Below are 17,045 nucleotides of genomic sequence, written 5' to 3'. Positions count from 1 at the left end.
TGCAAGGTGCTAGGCAGAAAGGTCCAAAAAAACAGTCTATACCACAGGGAGTTTTTGAGCTCAACAGAGGTAATGTTTTTGTATTTTTAAGAAGGTTTGCAGGTGGTTTTTCTTTTTACTGAAGTTTAAGAAAGAGAGGCCATGTAAACAAGAGGGATAGTTGATGAGCACCTGAAATGACAGAACAAAAGACCAAAAGTATGAAGAAATTCTATATTAATACAAAGTTAATCCTGAGAAACTTTGTTAATTTTGAATGTCTGGACAGGCAAAATTTCTTTTATTTATGTCAAAATAAAGATAAATCATGCAAGTAAAAAGTTTTGCTTTGCATGTAGTAGTAACATAAATATACGACACTTTCTATAAAATCCAACTTAAAAGTAATATCTGTTTCCCAGACTAAGCTACCCTTATGGAAATCCAGCACTGCTGACGGAAGTCATGCCAAAGTATTGAGGAGCCTTCTTGAGTAAGAGAGACTAGAGTGACATTTTGGAAAATTTCAGATTGCATAGAAATATTACACCAAAAACACAGCAAAACATTTCACGGTGGTGGAAAATGCACAAATATCCATAAATCACACACATAGAAAAAATAGACTTTGCCTAACTAGTTGAGCCTTTAATTTTTTCACAAATTGTGTCTCAAACAGATGTTAAGCCTTTTCTCAATGTCATTTCTTCTATATTTTCTCTAAAAAAGGGGAAGCTGTGTTTTAAAAGGCTCTTACATTCCCACCCCCACCAAGTCTTGCCATTGCTGCCTGTCTCTTACAGCCTCTCTTTCCCCACCTCTTAATTTTCAGATAAAGGATGGACTCAGCATCTTGTAGGACTTGCTTGCGCTTTCTTGTGTGAAGGCTGAGACCGTTTGGGACGACACCCTATACTCACCTTCTCAGGTAAAGCGATACAGCTTTCCAAGAACTGGTTTTTCTTCTTCCCATAACTAGACTGTCCTGATCCAACACTGCCGAGGGAGTGAAAATCTGACTCATCTTTCTTTACAGTTGTAGTTGCAAGGCTCTAACAAAAAACAGATGGGGAAAACATGCCCAAATATTTAACAAATTGAGCTGCTCTTCCCTGAGATCCTTCCCTCCTTCCCCAGCAACAGCATGCCTTGCTGTGAATTGCACTGTCTTCACAGGAGCGGTGCCAGATAACCAGTGGTGTGGCTGAGTCAATCTCTAACTGCTGAAGCTGTGTTATGTCTTTGTTATTGTATCCGGAGCTAATGAGGCCTACCAGTTCCAGTTCTAAACTCTGTCTTTCATGATAAATGTTATTTACTGCTCTGTCAAGGGTCCTCCTACTACTTAAGTCATCCGTCTGAAAAGCTTGGGGAAGATGTGTGAGTTGAAACCAACCCGTAGTTCTTGTGTCCTGATTGAGTGATTTTGTGACCTTAAGAAAAGGGATATTCATAACATCTTTTTCCTCAGTATTCCTTTAAAGATCGAGGTTTGCATTTTTGAAGATATTGGTTTGCTTTTCTCTAAAACTTGTGGCTCCTGATTCAGTACTGTACTTGTAAAATTGTTTAAATATACCAAGGAAATATTAAGTGTTGCTGTTATGTGGATGAGAAGATCTTTTCGGTGGTCAGCAAGCAGTTTTAATGAATCAGTTCTCTTAACCTGCTTGCATATGGTATTTGCAATTCAAGAAAAAGGGAGATAATAGCTAGAGGTTTGGCTTTTCACTAAAATGTAGTTGGGTATATTTGATTTTGTGGTTATGTGTGTGGCCATGACAGATAATTCTCAGAATTTTTACAAACAAAGCTGTGCATTGTTTATAGGAGCTAAGTTAATGCCACTGCATCTACCAGTAAGGAAGCATACATAAAGAAAAATATACTTTAATCTTCCTCTATCCTTTGCAGGGCTATATATGGGCTACATCCCAGAGTAGTAGAAATACGAGGCCCATAGGGCTGCCATCTCACTGATTTCTGTTTCCAGACATGCAAACAATTGTCATATGTTGAAAGAACACTGATTTTTTCAGTGGAGTTCAGCATTGCAGACATTTCTTCTGGCTAGGATGCAATAACTGGGCACAGAAATATAGCTTGAGCTAATGGCTAGAGAACTTTTAAAGCATATTTGATTTCTAGTGGTGCAACTGATATTTGTGCAACTTGCTGCTTGAAATTTTGGGTTATTTCCAGCATTTTTTTTTATTTCAGCCTTCCAACACATTCAAAAATGTGTGTTTTTTAAATGCATTTGCTCAGTAGTTTCATAACCAAAGATATTTGTTACTACTCATGTTCAAACCATGTTCTTAGTAAGGCTGCTGCAACCAAAGTAGGTAAGAATTCTGCACACTGCTGAGGGAGAAAGAACTGCTTGTATGACTATAACATAAAGTAAAGACAACTGTTTCTCTAGTGTTAGTTCATACCCTTGAGTGCATGCATGTGACTTCTGGTAAAGGCAACGGGAATTGTGCTGAGTACAGTTTTATAACCAGCTTTTCAGTTATAAGCTGGCATAACCAAGGAGCTGTTTTCTGCACGAAGTGCAAGACCTGTGATGGAGCTAAAATCATCTTCACAGTGCGGAGCAAAAAAGGGTGTGGTTATAAAATTCAGATGTGGATTTTATATACTGTAGGACAGGTCCTTCACTTATCTACAACAAAAAAAGCCCTGCCCCACCCCCGTCACTGGGTGTATAACCATAATGGGATGTTTGTTCAGCCACTAAGGAGACATTTTACATTTTTGAACGTGGTCCAGATTCACATTTCTGTCCCTCTGCCTTTGAGGAGGGTATTTGGGAATTGTATTTGATCCAGACTAAATGTTAATTAATTTTGTTATTAAATGTTTTTTATTGCATCAGGTACCTGAGTCAAGAAACATCGATTAAAAATGCATACATTTTAATCCCTGGTTCTCCCCCCAGTGCTAAATAGCATTGTATTCTTGTCTGGCTAGACACTGTGAGTCAGATCTTTACCTTTCAGGGCCAAACTGCTGGGAGGGAAAACATTCCCTTGAGAATAAATAGGATGCACTGAGTGATGCACCAGTTCATATTTCTCCCTAAAATGCAATGTTTCTTCCTGAAGAAATGACCCCTTTATGGTAAAAGTGCAGCCTGTTCTTCTGGCCCTGAATTTTTGGAAGCATCAGTTCTAAGATGTTTCGTACTAAAAGGTATCTGGAAGACCAAATTATTTTCTCTTTAATCTATAATAAATGATGAGTCTTAACAGAGTGCATGTTTACTTCATGCTCATTCCTGAAAGGGGCATGAAAAAAAAAAGGACAGACAGCCTGTTGTTCTTGCTTCTATTGCTGTCTATAATACTTCTTTTTCTTTTACAGTTGTTCAGTAGCCCATAGAAAATTCCTGTTCAATGCAATCAGAAAGAGTCTCTTAGTTATTTTTGTGTACCTGTGCACTGAATTTAATAACCAGTTACATTCCTGCTGTAAGTTGGTAAGAGGCTTTGAAAAAAATCCATCATCTACTAAATTCCATGAAACTGAAATCTGCAGAAATTCTCTAGAACTGGACTAGATTCAGTTCTGTTGAATAAAATGATTCTCTAGAGTTACTAGTCTGAGTTATTCTCATCCCACAAAGATGAATTATTTAAACATGGACATGAGGAGGATGACACTTCTTGACTGGGACATTATATAGTATATGGTGTGGTAGGGTTTTCTCCTTCTCCCTGTATATTACACCACTTTTCAGCACACCTATGACCTGTTGCTCCAGCTTTTCTCCCAGGGGAATTAGACTTTGTGAAGCCAACAGTACTTCTGTAAGTGGGAGCATTCACAGTGGATTTTTTAAAGGTAGGCTCAAAGACAAGGGCAAAACTCCCATTGACTAGTGGGAAGAGGGGCCACCTCCATGTCAGCCTAGTGAGGCAGCAGCATCGCCTTCTGTGAGGCAGAGGAGGCTGAGGTCTTACTGAGAGACCTAGGGGCAGGCTGCAAGTTGAACGATTTATCAGACGTGCACTGAAGTCCGAGTTGCCTTCGATTTGGGTAAAGAGCAAGGTGCAGTTTGTGAAAAGCAATGTTCATGAGGCGTTATATGTTGTCAGACCTTATCTGGACAGGGCCCAATTAAGGCTGAGTGTACACTCACTGCGGCTGGTGGGGCTTTTCTAACAGCTGCAAAGATCTCTTGGATAGGCTTTAGGTATAAAGCTAGAGGTTTGACTTCATACCAAAGCGTGCAGGTATCTTGCATGCAAGTCATTTGTGTGTGTATGCAGGAAGGGGGGACGTGTTAAGGATGTGCCTTTACGGAGCACCTGAGCACTGCCGTGACTCTGGCGGGGAGGAGGGAGTCACTCTCCTTGCCCATTGGTGCTCTGTCAGAGTAAAGGTGTATTAAAACTTGTATGTTGGGACTTCTCTGAATCCTGCCAAGAGACAGGAAGACACATGAACTGTTTCTAATGAAGGTAATCCAAGGTGCTGTTAAACCAGATTTTTCTGTCTTATGTTTGGTCCCAAGAGTATTTGTCGGCTGCTGTTTATATATGTTGCTTCTTCAAGCCTTTCAGCTGAGGGAAGTCTAGATATCTGTTCTACTAATAAAAGTTAAGTTAGAAGGCAGGCGCAGTCTGATTAAGCCTCATGGAGAAACAGTCTCCCACGCTGCTTTAAAATTCTACAGTTTAATTTTTTTCCCTTTCTACATTGAAACAGAACCATCAAACACTCCAGAGCTTTTTGTGCAGAAGCTCTACTCAAATGTGAAGGAGTGGCTTCTGTAAGAGGTTGTACATGAATTTGAGCAAGAAGTTTCACTGAACTGAGCTTTTCCAGTTGCCTAAAATCTCCCAGTCTACTCTAAATAGGTAACTGGTGGTGAAAATATTTACAGCAAGATGAGAACATAAGAACAAAGCTTTTCAAGGTAGCTAGCATTACTCCTACTAGTAATAGTTAAAAAATAAGATATATTTATCTACAGTCTGCACAGCTTTTGCTTGTGTCATAGTTCCATGGTCCCTTTGAAGTTGCCTGTTAGTGTATTCATACAGCTAGAAGAATTTTAAGTGTTTTGTATGACTTTTCAGTTGTAAATCCCACATCTATAGTATTAAATATGTTAAGAGTTTCGGGTAACTAAGTGCCTTTTTCGAAAACCTTGTCAGCCACACATTTAGAAATTTGCTTAAAACCTATATGTAAAAAGAGAGCCTGCAACTGGATATAGAAATAGATGGAAAAAAGTTGCATGTCAATGCAGATGGAGTACCTGCATACATATATGTAAATGGCTGGTTGAAAGTTTCCATATATCTGGCTATTCTGAGGCAGAACCGTGAGGCAGCATGAATGTTACATGTAATACACATTGGTTGGAATCACAGCCACCACCCTCTGTGGTGAAGTGCAGTCTTGACCTTTCATACTACACATATGCTGCAGAACTGGAGGATGATTCATCTCTGAAACAAAAATCTTCCAAGGCAAAGATCTTTTATCATGCTGTGAAATAGCCCTGTGATAAAATCTCTACTACTTAACCTTGGGATGATGATAATGTCCATGTCATTAGTGCAAAGTCTAAAAAGATTAGGACAGTGAGCATGTCACGTAACTTGCTAGAAACACTCAACTTGTGAAGTGGCACAGTTTCAGTACGAGTACTGCTGCTCTCCTTCCTCCACACTGCCGTCTGCACCCTGTTTGGCGAGCGGCACCTTGATAGCCCCGTGTGTGGTGACTCAGCTCCTGCCAGCTCCCTGCCATGTTGCTCCCTGCTTCCTCTCTCCCAGAGGGAATCCGTTAAGAGAACTGCAGACTCACATATGCAGTGTTACAGGTGCAGGCTCAGACCAGCCTCTTCCTTTGCTACTGACCAGCTGAGCCCGGACTGCAAAGTGCATTGCGCACACGCTGCTAAGGACACCACTGGGGATGTTTTCCTGTTTTTCTTTCTACTGCTGGTGACGAGTGACAGCAGAGAACAAACCTGAAATAGAAAAAGCTATGAGAGCAGCTTGTTCAGGCCTATCCTATGGAAAGCAGAGCTCTTGGCTAAGCAGACTGACCTTAACTGGTGCCTTAATCCCTCACAAAGATCCAGTCTCAAATTTTCTCTTTCTCTCAAGGGCCAGTGTCTATTTCAAACAGGAAGAAAATGCCTGTATGTCTTCTATCTATTTAAATATTGAAAAAAAAGCTTTAGTGAAAGTAACTGTTTTTAAGCTTGCTGAATTATTCTTAAACTTATACTACCGTATTTAATCATTCACTAGAAACAGCAGAATTATGCCTGGAGCTGATTCCAGAGACCAATGACTTAACAAGTGGGTAAAATGGATATTTCGAGGATCAGTCAAGTCACATGCACAGCCAAAAAAAATCAATGATCCCTTCTCATAGACCACATATATACCATTACTTATACAGACGTGCATGCAGTCTGGGTGGAAACTTCTCAGAAGCTGATAAATAAAAATTGCTGTCTTCTCCTTTTCACAAAACAGAAAAAGAGAAGAACGTAGGGAATGGGAAATGATTTGCCCCCTAAATCATACCGTTCTTTGGAATATTGGAGCTGGCAGTTTATTTACAACATTTGGATTACAAATGTGTATGTTCCCCTAAAATAAAAAGAAGAATAATATGAGTAGGAGATGAGCTGTTGCAACCTGTCATATCTTCCTTTTTGGGATTAATCTGATTGCTCCAAATTTATTCAGGCCTCACATGTTCTTGGCTGTATCCCACAACCTAATGAGAACTGTCAGTCTCTCACCCACGCATAGACTGCATGCACCCTTTCAGAATTTCCTAAAATACTCTTGGACATGTCCTAGCAACAAGATATTGGGGATTCTGCCCTTTTTGTGTCTGAACAAGATAAACGACTGCCTTGCTGACTGCAATAAGGCTGTAAAATAGAATAATTTAGACACTGCTAATAGAAATCTGTTTTAAGCTATAAAGACTTGAAGTTTTTCCTGCTAGAAAAGTAGTTTAGATGCACTAGACTTCCATGAGAAACAGGCATATTTCCCACATAATTTTGGTATGGACTGCAAGACCTTGTTTTTCCTGCTCTCCATTTCCAAACACACCTAGTATCTGCCTACCATCATTATTGTCTTCTGGCTGGGGCAGGCTGAGAGATTTTGGGTGAAATCAGCTAAACAACTCTTGGGATTATACACCAGGTCGGAATGTGCTAAAGCTTCGTCAAGAAAGAAAACATCAGTTTTCTACAGGGATGACAAAAAAACTAGGATCCTTCAACCCTAGCAAATGTCCTTGACTCATTTTTTTTAGACCGAGGCTTACAATTGTGCTTTGTTTCAAAACCGGAGATGAGCTTCCCTTCATGGAGCTTGTGGTGGCGGTTAACTCAGGCTTCCCCAGTGATTCATCAATGCCTTGGAATAAGGGAAGTCTTCAGGATAGGAGTCATGCCTTCAACATCTAATGTCAAAGTCTCAATTAGAAATAGCTTGACGCAAACCAATTGGTACCAAGATGCAATGGCCAGCTGAAAAAAGGCAGTGTCTGAAGGCAGTGGTTTAGCTCTTGGTGCCAGCCAGCTTGGAACTATTTTGATTTGTATTGTGACTTACGAACAACTGAGGATAATGTACAAGTGTGACATCTTGATGCAAGGAGGGCAGAAGTCAAAGGCAAATCGGTAAATGATTTCTAATAGATCTGGCAATCAAAAAATTGGCTGTTGGACAACAGCCAAAAAGCAGGGGTGAGCCCTGCTAATATCCAAATGAATGAAATAATCCGGTAACTGTCGTCCAGCCCACTGACACTGAATTGTCTATTTACTGCCATGGACTTTCTAGGAGACCATTTCTAACAGTAAATGATGGTAAGTATTTAAGTATTTGCTGAACTATTGTCTATGAAATAGCAAGCAATACAGCGACATGTTGTTACCGTCAACAAGGAATACAACAGCTGCAGCTAAACCATATAAAGCCCCTTCCCTGTCTTCTTGCAGTAAAGAAATGACCTGCTGCTTCTAGAGAACAGAAGTTGCAGATGCCATGAGGTCTCATGTAAGGCTGCAAGAGGGGAAGAGAGGAGGCAGGATCCTGGCTCTCTTGAAGCCTCTAGGGACAGAAGTATGCCAGTACAGTGGTGCACCTGATGTTGCTTCATTGTGTTTGGCTATTCTCCTCCTGCGCAGCACAGGGGCTCTGAGACTTGCTGTATCAGTTACCAGCTTTCCCAAAGGTGGGTCAACGAGAGCAGCATTACCGTCTGCTTTTACTGGGGTGGATGCAGCTTAGCTTCAATACCACTGAATCTGGCAGGCCACAGCTGGTAAGAAAGTAGGGCAGCAGTGCATGTCTCTGGGGCAGTGATTGTACTTTTTCCTCAATTACGCACTCGCTTAATCTCAGAGGGGAAATTACTACGTATTTCTCAGTAATAAAAACCGAATCTCTCTCTGCTCTGATTGGCTGAACGTGTGTTGGTGTACATCTCTGTATTACAGAAAAAAGCCTGCAGTTTGGTGCTGTATGGAGAAGTCTGTACATCAGAAATACTGTCACATCAATGTCTGATCTGCTTTTCACCGTATTTCTCCCAGAGTCAAGCAGAATAAAATAATAAAGCTCAGATCTGTATGCAGAGGGAGAACTAAAAGAACAAACCTTGCCCGTGGTCGAGGAGGAACTGTGGAGCTGTATTAGGAAGTTAAGGATTAGGGAAAGTGACAGAGGGAGGTGGAGTTAAAAACTGAAGGGGTTATGTTCACAACAGATGTACATACGGACACCTGGGGGACCTTGCTGCTCTGAACACAAGGAGCTAATAGCATAATGAGGTATGAGAGGGAAGGCAATAGTTCATGCTCCTCTCTGACCACTCAGTGACTGTTGCCTGGGTGAGAGCTCGCTGGGTCTCAGTCTTAAACTGTATTCTGCGGTGTAGTTATTACCTTCAGAAAAATAGTCAGCACTGTGACAAAATACATGAAAGATTTTCTCATAATACTTCATGACATTCTTGTGTTGTAAAGGAGTAAAATATGAAGAGTTAAGTAATAGGAGATTTCCGTAGCCAAGCCTGCTAGAGAAATTCCTAAGAAGATAATATCATTTTTAAGTATGAAGATTAATATATAGTAACAAGATTATCCTGTACTTTAAGAAAGACAGAATTGGCTTTCTTAAAGTACAGGAGGTGGCTCAGAATTGAGAATTAGAATCTCGTTAAAAAATTGAGCACGGTAGCAAAGCTGTGAAAGAATTTTGTCTAGATCTTAGTTAATGATCTTTAGTAGTATGTATTACATATTTTATTTTAAATAAATTTCCTTTCTTTTCTTTCCTGTATGCAAAACCTTTCTTTAATATTTCAGTCACTAGTTAAACTCAAAGCTGTAAAAGAGCAAACCTGTTTTTCAACACAGCAACGACTCTAAGTGTAGCAAACAAGTGTTCTAAGTGGCATTATATTTTTATTGCAGGGTTGTAGGGTCAGCAGTTGTATTGTACCCCGCTACGATAGAGTATAATCAGGATTTAAGATATCAGTTGGTCTCATATAGCAAGGGAAATAAAATCATAACATGAAATAACATGTTTCTTTATCTCCTTATAATACAGTGTTCAGTAGCTTTGGTTTGAAGCGTCCTCCAGCTTCTCTCATCTCCTCCCACCCCCTAGCTTTGATTCATGAAAATGTCTTCTGTTTTATGAACAACTAGAAAACTAAAATGAAACTTAGTACAGTTTTTGTCCCATGTCAAGATGTAATCAACAAGTCTTTGTATGCCTCCTATGAAAAATTAGGAATGTCTTGGGTGTTCTGAACTCCTATGCACCCGTGGACAAACATGTTCCTTCTCTACTATGAAGATTCTGTTGATGTTTCATTAACACTTACTCTGTTATCATGCAGGGGACAATGATGTTTAATAATTCTTTATACAGTGCAGTAAAGAATTCAAATTATGAGGTACGCAGTAATTCATTATCTTTAACATTTTTACTCAGAGGCTGAAATTCTTTCCACACTTTCTGCTCAGAATAGGATCTATTACGGAGCTTGTTATTTACTGTTTTAACAATTTTTTTACAAAATGAGCTCAGCTAATGAGAAGAAAAGTGTTTTTAGCGGCAATTTCTGTAAACCTGAGTCAGGAGAAGGCTGAGTCAAGATGGATTCTTTCTTCTATGCATAGAAACATGTTAATTTCTAGCATTGACTATAGCTATGAAGCAAGCTGTCTATGAGCTATGGCTCCCATTACAGTTTTTATTTTGCAATAAATGCATAGTCTAGAACCCAGTAAACAGCCGAGTACAAGAAGGAAGACAGTCCAGTTTATGTTGTAATGATTTAGGCGGCTTCATCTGTGGTGCCATATCCCACTCCCACTCATATCAAAGGGAGTTTATCTTTGATTTCATGTGTCATATAATGAGGCCTCTGGGCAACCATTAAACACACTTGGACTTGAATACTGAATTTGCCTGCTCCCTCTTTAGATAGAGAAACTCATTTGTAGGTTTGACCTGTGAGATACCTTAGTGGTGACACCTATACTGCCTAGGGATGTTGGATGATAAGGAAATGTTTTCTATACTTAAGCTTATAATGTAGCAGTTAAGTGGGATTTAACCTTGGTAATTTAAATGATAGAGTGTATAACTGTTCGATAAAGGCCAAGCAGAGAGTTAGGGCAGAGTGAATTCAAGGGTTTTTGATTACTGAATATGCTTTGAGTCTACTAGGGAATTGTGCCTCTCAGGTCTGTGAGCAAAGTTTATAATGAGATAATGCATACCAGATGGAGTTATAAAACACAAATGCATCAAACTTTCTGCTAGGCATGGAACGCTTACTTCCTGTTGGTCTAAGCAGGAAGGCAACAGTTAAAGCGCGGTACTGCAAGTTACAGAGTAGGGCTCAGTTCTTGACTTTGCTTCAGATATCCTTGCAAGCTTCAGCACTTTATTTTTCTGCTTCTTATTTTTCATATCCAAAAGGCAGAGATCATGCCATATCCTTGTTTTGCAAGGATAGTCTAAGGATAAACAAACTAGGTTGTTGTAAGGATAAACAAACTAGGTTGTTAATTAGGTCTTCTGTGACATGGGAACAGAAATATACCCAAACCTGGGTAGAATCCAGATGCGGAGTTTCCTCTCAGAGCAAATCTTATGACAACAACAACAAAAAAGAAACTCCTTTCCAGATGAGGATTGCATTATCAATAGTTTTACAATAAATATTTGACATTTATACCTTTTAAACTGATCCCCCTAGGTTACTGATATTACTGTAAACTTTTCTGGCAGTATATGATCAGTTTTGTTCACCTTACACAACAGTTTGGTAATATATATTGGGTAGTCTAGAATTTAGGTTACCTTTTAAATAGCTTTAATCAGATCCATTGACTTCTTGATCGATAAGCAATGGCTTTATAAGCATTCTTTTCATATTTCTCTATTGCCAAATAAAACACTGTGGTTAACAGGAAAAAATTGTAGGAATGAAGGAATTGTAGGAATGTGTAAAGCATTCTCAAGAAGAAAAGAAATCCTTTCTCTGTTTTGTTGACTGGAATGGCAAACCATCAATCATGTGCATAGAACATCTTATTCTAAAAATAAAACAGAGTTTTAAAAATCTCTTAACTAGATAATAAAAAAGAAAAAAGGAAACCACAGGAATCTTCAGCATTAACCTTGAGATGACCTTTAGGTGATTTAGAGGACAGCCTATTACTTAGGTGTGACTCACTTGCCTGTTTTATTGATTTGTCCGACCACTAAAATATATGTAGGCATACATGCTTCTGGGGCTCATTTGATACTCAGCAGAAATATTTAAGAACAGCATGTGCCAAGACATAAGATTGTGCATCCACAACTCTAGCAGACTTTGATACTCTAAAAGAGAAGACATCTCAACAGATAAGGATCACTGCATAATGCATTTATCTTTTCTAGACTAAATAAGATGCTTTCCTACAGACAAAAAAAAAAAACAACTTACTTAATCAAGCCCATAACTTATCTCACAGGAACTTACTAGGTGAAGAAGAATGGCAAGTCTGACAGTGACGCTACCACAGTGTCAAGTGACTCCAGGAGGCCATACCTCAGTCACATTCCTGGGACATCTTTAGTGTGGGTAATCTCCAAAAGGAAAAATGACACTCCTGTACACTGACTCCTTTCTTAACCATATTCAATTATATATTTCATTCCATAGACTTGGCTGTGGTATAAGCTACCAAACAGTCACATTACAGGAGCGTGTTTAACAATTAATTGGCCAAAGTAACCATTTTAAATGACCTATTCCATCCTGGACGACTGCAGATAGAGGATTAGGCTCAGTTTTCACTGATAAGATTTGCCTCAGGCCACCCAGGTCCCTGGGCCTGCTAACACAGTCTGTGGAAGTGAAACACTAAGGCAGTTAGACACACACTAGTCCACAGGACCAGATAGGATGTATCTGAGGGAGCTGGCCAATGCCATTGTGAGGCTACTTGAAACCATCTTCAATAACTTTGGTTCTTGATGATGAGAGAAAGGCAAATGTCCTACCTGTCTTCAAGAAGGCAAGAAGGAGGATCCGGTGAACCACAGGTGAGCCTTGGAAAGCTGATGGAGCTAATCCTCTTGGAAGCCACTTTCAGCCACTGGAGGGACAAGAAGGTAACTGAGAACAGCCAGCACAGACCTACCAAGGGCAAATCCTGACCAATGAACTTGATTGCTTCCTATGGTGCCTTTCCCTGGCTGTGTGGACAGCTGGAGGGCAGTGGCTGCATACCTTGACTTGGCTTTGGCATGCTCTTCTGTAGTCTCATTTCCGCCAAATTAGTGAGATATGGAGTGGATATGTGGATAGGTGGAAAGCTAGCTGTGTTCAGAGGGTTGTGATTGCCATATGAGGTCCAGCTAATGGCCAGTAACTAGTGGTGTACTTCAGGGATTGGCTCTGGGTACGGTACTGTTTAATGCCTTCATTAACAACCTCGATAATGGGATGGAGAGGCCTCTTGGAAAGTCTGCAGATGACACCAAACTAGGGTAAGCAGTAAATGCACTGGAAGGCAGGGCTGCTATTCAGAGGGACTTGAGCAGGCTGGAGAAATGCACTGATGGGAACCGAATGGAGTTTGTTTGACAAAAGGTCAACTCAACGCCTGGCCCCTGGGACAGATAACCTCCCTGTGCAGGGACAAGCAGGGGCCAACTGTCCAGGAGCAGCTCTGAAAAAACCCTCAGGGGCCCTGGAGGGCCAGAGCTCAGCCATGCACAGGGCAGCAACCCCTGCACCCAGGCAGCAAAGCAGCGCCTGTGCTTGGGGCTGCATGAGCTGGCCAGCAGCCAGCACGTCCAGGGAAGGGGGCTGCTTTGCACCTGATGGCCGTCTCCAGGCTTGGGCTCCCTGGCACAGGATGGACAGTGCCGTGTGGGGGTGAGTCCAGTGAAGGGTCATCGTGATGGTCAGGCCTGGAGTGTCGGCTGCAGGAGAAAAAGTGGAGGGAGGTGGGCTGGCCTGGGCAGGAGATGAGAAGGGGAAGGGGAGACCTTAGTGCTGCCTGCTCCTGCCTGATGGGAGGGCACAAGGAGGAAGGAGCCAGGCTCTGCCTGGAGGTGCACAGCAAGGCGTGTGGGGCAACGGGCACAACCTGGAACATGGGAAATCTCAATTAGACATTAGGAAAAGCTTTTCCACCATGAAGGTGATAAAATATTGGAACAGGGCCTAGCATGTTCCTTGGAGCTATTCAGATCTTAGGTGCAGAAGTTCCCAAGCAACCTCATCTACCTGGACCTGCTTCCAACAGTGAGATGGAGTAGATGACCTCTAGGAGTCTCTTCCAGTCTAAATTATCCTGCTATTACTTTTTTTTTTTTATGGTGAATTACTTCAACTACAGCAATTCAACCACTTTGGAGAATAAATTCCAAAGAAAATAAATTCTTTAGCCCATGTTCAAACTGATAAAAGTAAATTTGAGATGTTTTGGAAGAATTGCTTTGGAAATACAGAAAAATAAATTTGACATTGCTTACAGGTTCAGAAACTTACTCTGCTTGGGGATTAGGCCTTTTGCTGGGTGGGAGGTTTTCCTCATTAAGCTAATAGTGGTGCTTCCTTGTAGGACAACAAGAGGATCTGTGCTTCATACAGACACTTGGAGAATCAAGGTACCATTTTGAGAAGGAAAGCAGGTGGACAGAAAAAGGCATGCATTTTATCTGCTCTTAGTGGTGTGGGATGTTTGCTTTTAATGTAAATAATGCCTACTACGAAAAACAGGTTCACCTGCCTATCCGTAATAAAACGCCAAACAGAAAATGCCAAACAGACTTTATAAAATGAAGATAATAAATGGTGTTGAATTCCATCCACATTTCTCAGATAACTGTCACATTTCAAGCCATACACTAGACACAGAGTAGCTATATAAAAAGAAACAATTAATAATTTCCTTATCAACGTTTAGAGATTGTCTCAAATTCATCCACATAAAGGGAATGTACCACTCCCAGTTAGAGTCCTAAGGTAAGATAACTAGAGCAGAAGAGTAATGGTTGGGGGTGACAGGATAGCTTCATGGAGCTCATGTGCTTTCACTCTGCTTTTTTAGACATAACAGAAATGAGAAGGGCTGGCTAAGAGAAGAGGCTTTGGAAAAACTGTCAGAGGTAGGAGAAGCTGGCTCTATCCCTTTTTCCTTGCAAGGGGAAGGAAAGATTTTTGATGTGGTTATGATGCTTAAGGAAAACTGGAAAAAGAGCTGAGGTGGTTTTGTTGCGACAGTCCACAAGGAAGGGGGTGTCTTCTGTGGCTCACTCAACCAAGATTTCACTGGGAAAGAAGTGGTGAGAGGTGGGACCCTCACAGGGACTCAGAGGATGGGCGATGCTGAGCAGTCTCTGGTTAGGTGTCTGTGTCCCTGCCTTCATGGAGGGTAGGGAGGCAGCACAGGAGAGGCACTCCTGCCCGCCGCACACTGGTCAGGGAGGAAAGAAACAGATGACAGGAAATGCGATAGGCCAAAGCAGTATTTGAAATTCCACTCTTCTCCAGGGCTTAGGCTCTTCATGGTGGGTGTCAGGGATGTGCTCTGTCTCAGCAGCGTTCACAGCCTGAAGCACAGTCCAAGATGCTCCTTTTGGAGACACACAGGTGACTTCCTCTTGCCTTTTAGAACAGCAGTACTAACGACTGCACTTTCCTGTTGTAGAAAAGCATTAGTTAGAGCTGTTGTAGTGAGAGCACTGGCTGCATGATGATCAGCCAAGCATGATACCTTTGACACTTTCCTCAGCCTCTCCATGGCACTTGAGCTTCTCCTGGAGAGCTAGAAGACAAAACTGAAACTTCGTCTTTCTGAGTGAGGGCTGTAGCCATCAAAACATGGTAGAAGTTATTTTAGCAAATTTATTTTTTCCTCCTTGTTTTTAAATGAAAATGGGAGAAGACTGTATTTCCTGCTATCCCTCATATGTGCATGATACAGCTAATGGGTCAAGACTGTCAGGGTGTGCATACGAAATGAATCCTAGTTTTACGACTGGTGTTGTGTAATATATTCACTGAGATGCTCAGCATTGGCTTGATGGTGGTGCTGTGCATAGAAAAAGAACCACAGACATAAAAGGAAGTGTACTGGTAAGTACTCAAGTCCAAGTCCTATTTGCAGCAAAGCTTTTAGATGTGGATCAGGGCGTATGCTCTTTCTCATTTCCTTTCACATGAGACTGTTCCATTATTCTTGTCTTTAAAAGACATTTAGTTGGCATAGCGCTGCCTATTGCTGCATAGAGGCAAAGGCACATCAGGCTCCAAACTATTTTAATAGGAATAATTTTCTGCAGCAAATATTCTTGTTTGAAGTGAATGTCGGAGATTCAGCCAAGGCATTGGGAGCGCAAGTCCATAATTCTTCACACGTCCTAGCAACACATCTTCTTTATCAGAATTTGGAAGAGATGTTTTATTACTAGGTTTATGAGTGAGGTTATAAATTAGTTGATACAAGCATGACTTTCTAATTTTGAGCATGCTCTCACTATGATCTTATACAATAATTTCAGTGTGTACCTCCATGGCTCTCGTTGAACTCTCCAGACCAATGTTACAATGATGCTACATCTGCTGTGTCCTTATTTTTCTTCTTGCCATAGAAAGCTATCCCAACATGAAGCAACTGAAAAAAGTACATTGAAGAAAACTGCTAAGTCCTAAATGAAACACATTTTTTTAAGGCCAGGCTCTGCTAAGGGGAGACAGTCAATTTAGACATGAAAAAGGCTCTACTTCTGCAAAGGGATGCACTACTTTGTACAAAATTCAGCCGAGGTTTTGACAGGATCTTCAGCTGGACAGAACTGTGTGGTAGACTTGTCTACACTTTTTCCTTAAAGCAAGAATCCGGTTTGCAACACTAAAAAGGCTCTTTAAAAGTAGGTTTGATTAGAACAGGAACTAGAAAAGGGTCCTTTTAAAACGGAGAAAACTGCAATCACTTGGGTCAAAACAAGAAAAAAGGGGAGTTATAGACCAGTCTCTCTTCTTCAGGTCTGCTCTCAATCCGGCAGCTCAGTGGCTTTCTGGGTTGCAACTAGCTCACCCTGTGTCCCTGAGAAACCTCTTTCTTCATCTCCTTTCTCATGCTTGGCGGCGTTTTCAGTTCCTCCTCTACTCAGTTGCGTGTCCGCTCTTGCTCCTGCCGTGGGCACCGCACGGACAGTGCCGTTTGCCCTGGCTGTCCCCACCTCGGACACTGGGAGGTCTCCTGTCCCTGTGGCTCTTGGGACAGGAGAGGTCTCCCCCTTGACTCCACAGCGTTTCCCCAATCCTCGCTGGCACAGCCTTGACTAGGCAAGCGAGTGCCCTCCGTCCCTGCTGCCCAGCCACACCCTTTTAAAGGAATTTGCTGTATATTCCTATATAGCAGAGGACTGTACAACCTCTCACCTTGCTGAATCACAGCGGCCTACACACAGCTGCTTGTGTCGTCTGAAACTGCAACTGTATTGTTAAATAACAGGAACCACAACCCACAC

General features: G+C 41.3%; 1 long non-coding RNA gene across 2 annotated transcripts in view; it reads left to right on the top strand.

Moving 5' to 3' along the window:
* LOC104145485 (uncharacterized) overlaps window positions 1-17,045 on the top strand; it is a 99,199-nt gene that overhangs the window by 19,026 nt on the left and 63,128 nt on the right. For both annotated transcript variants that reach the window (XR_011137772.1, XR_694341.2), the window contains exon 4: window positions 812-907. This is a non-coding gene — a long non-coding RNA (uncharacterized lncRNA). The remainder of the gene's footprint in view (window positions 1-811; window positions 908-17,045) is intronic.

The sequence above is a fragment of the Struthio camelus genome, chromosome Z (assembly GCF_040807025.1).
Source record: "Struthio camelus isolate bStrCam1 chromosome Z, bStrCam1.hap1, whole genome shotgun sequence".
In the NCBI taxonomy this organism is placed as follows: domain Eukaryota; kingdom Metazoa; phylum Chordata; class Aves; order Struthioniformes; family Struthionidae; genus Struthio; species Struthio camelus.
The sequence above is the reverse complement of the archived record's forward strand: the minus strand, read 5'-3'. Positions and strand labels throughout refer to the sequence as shown.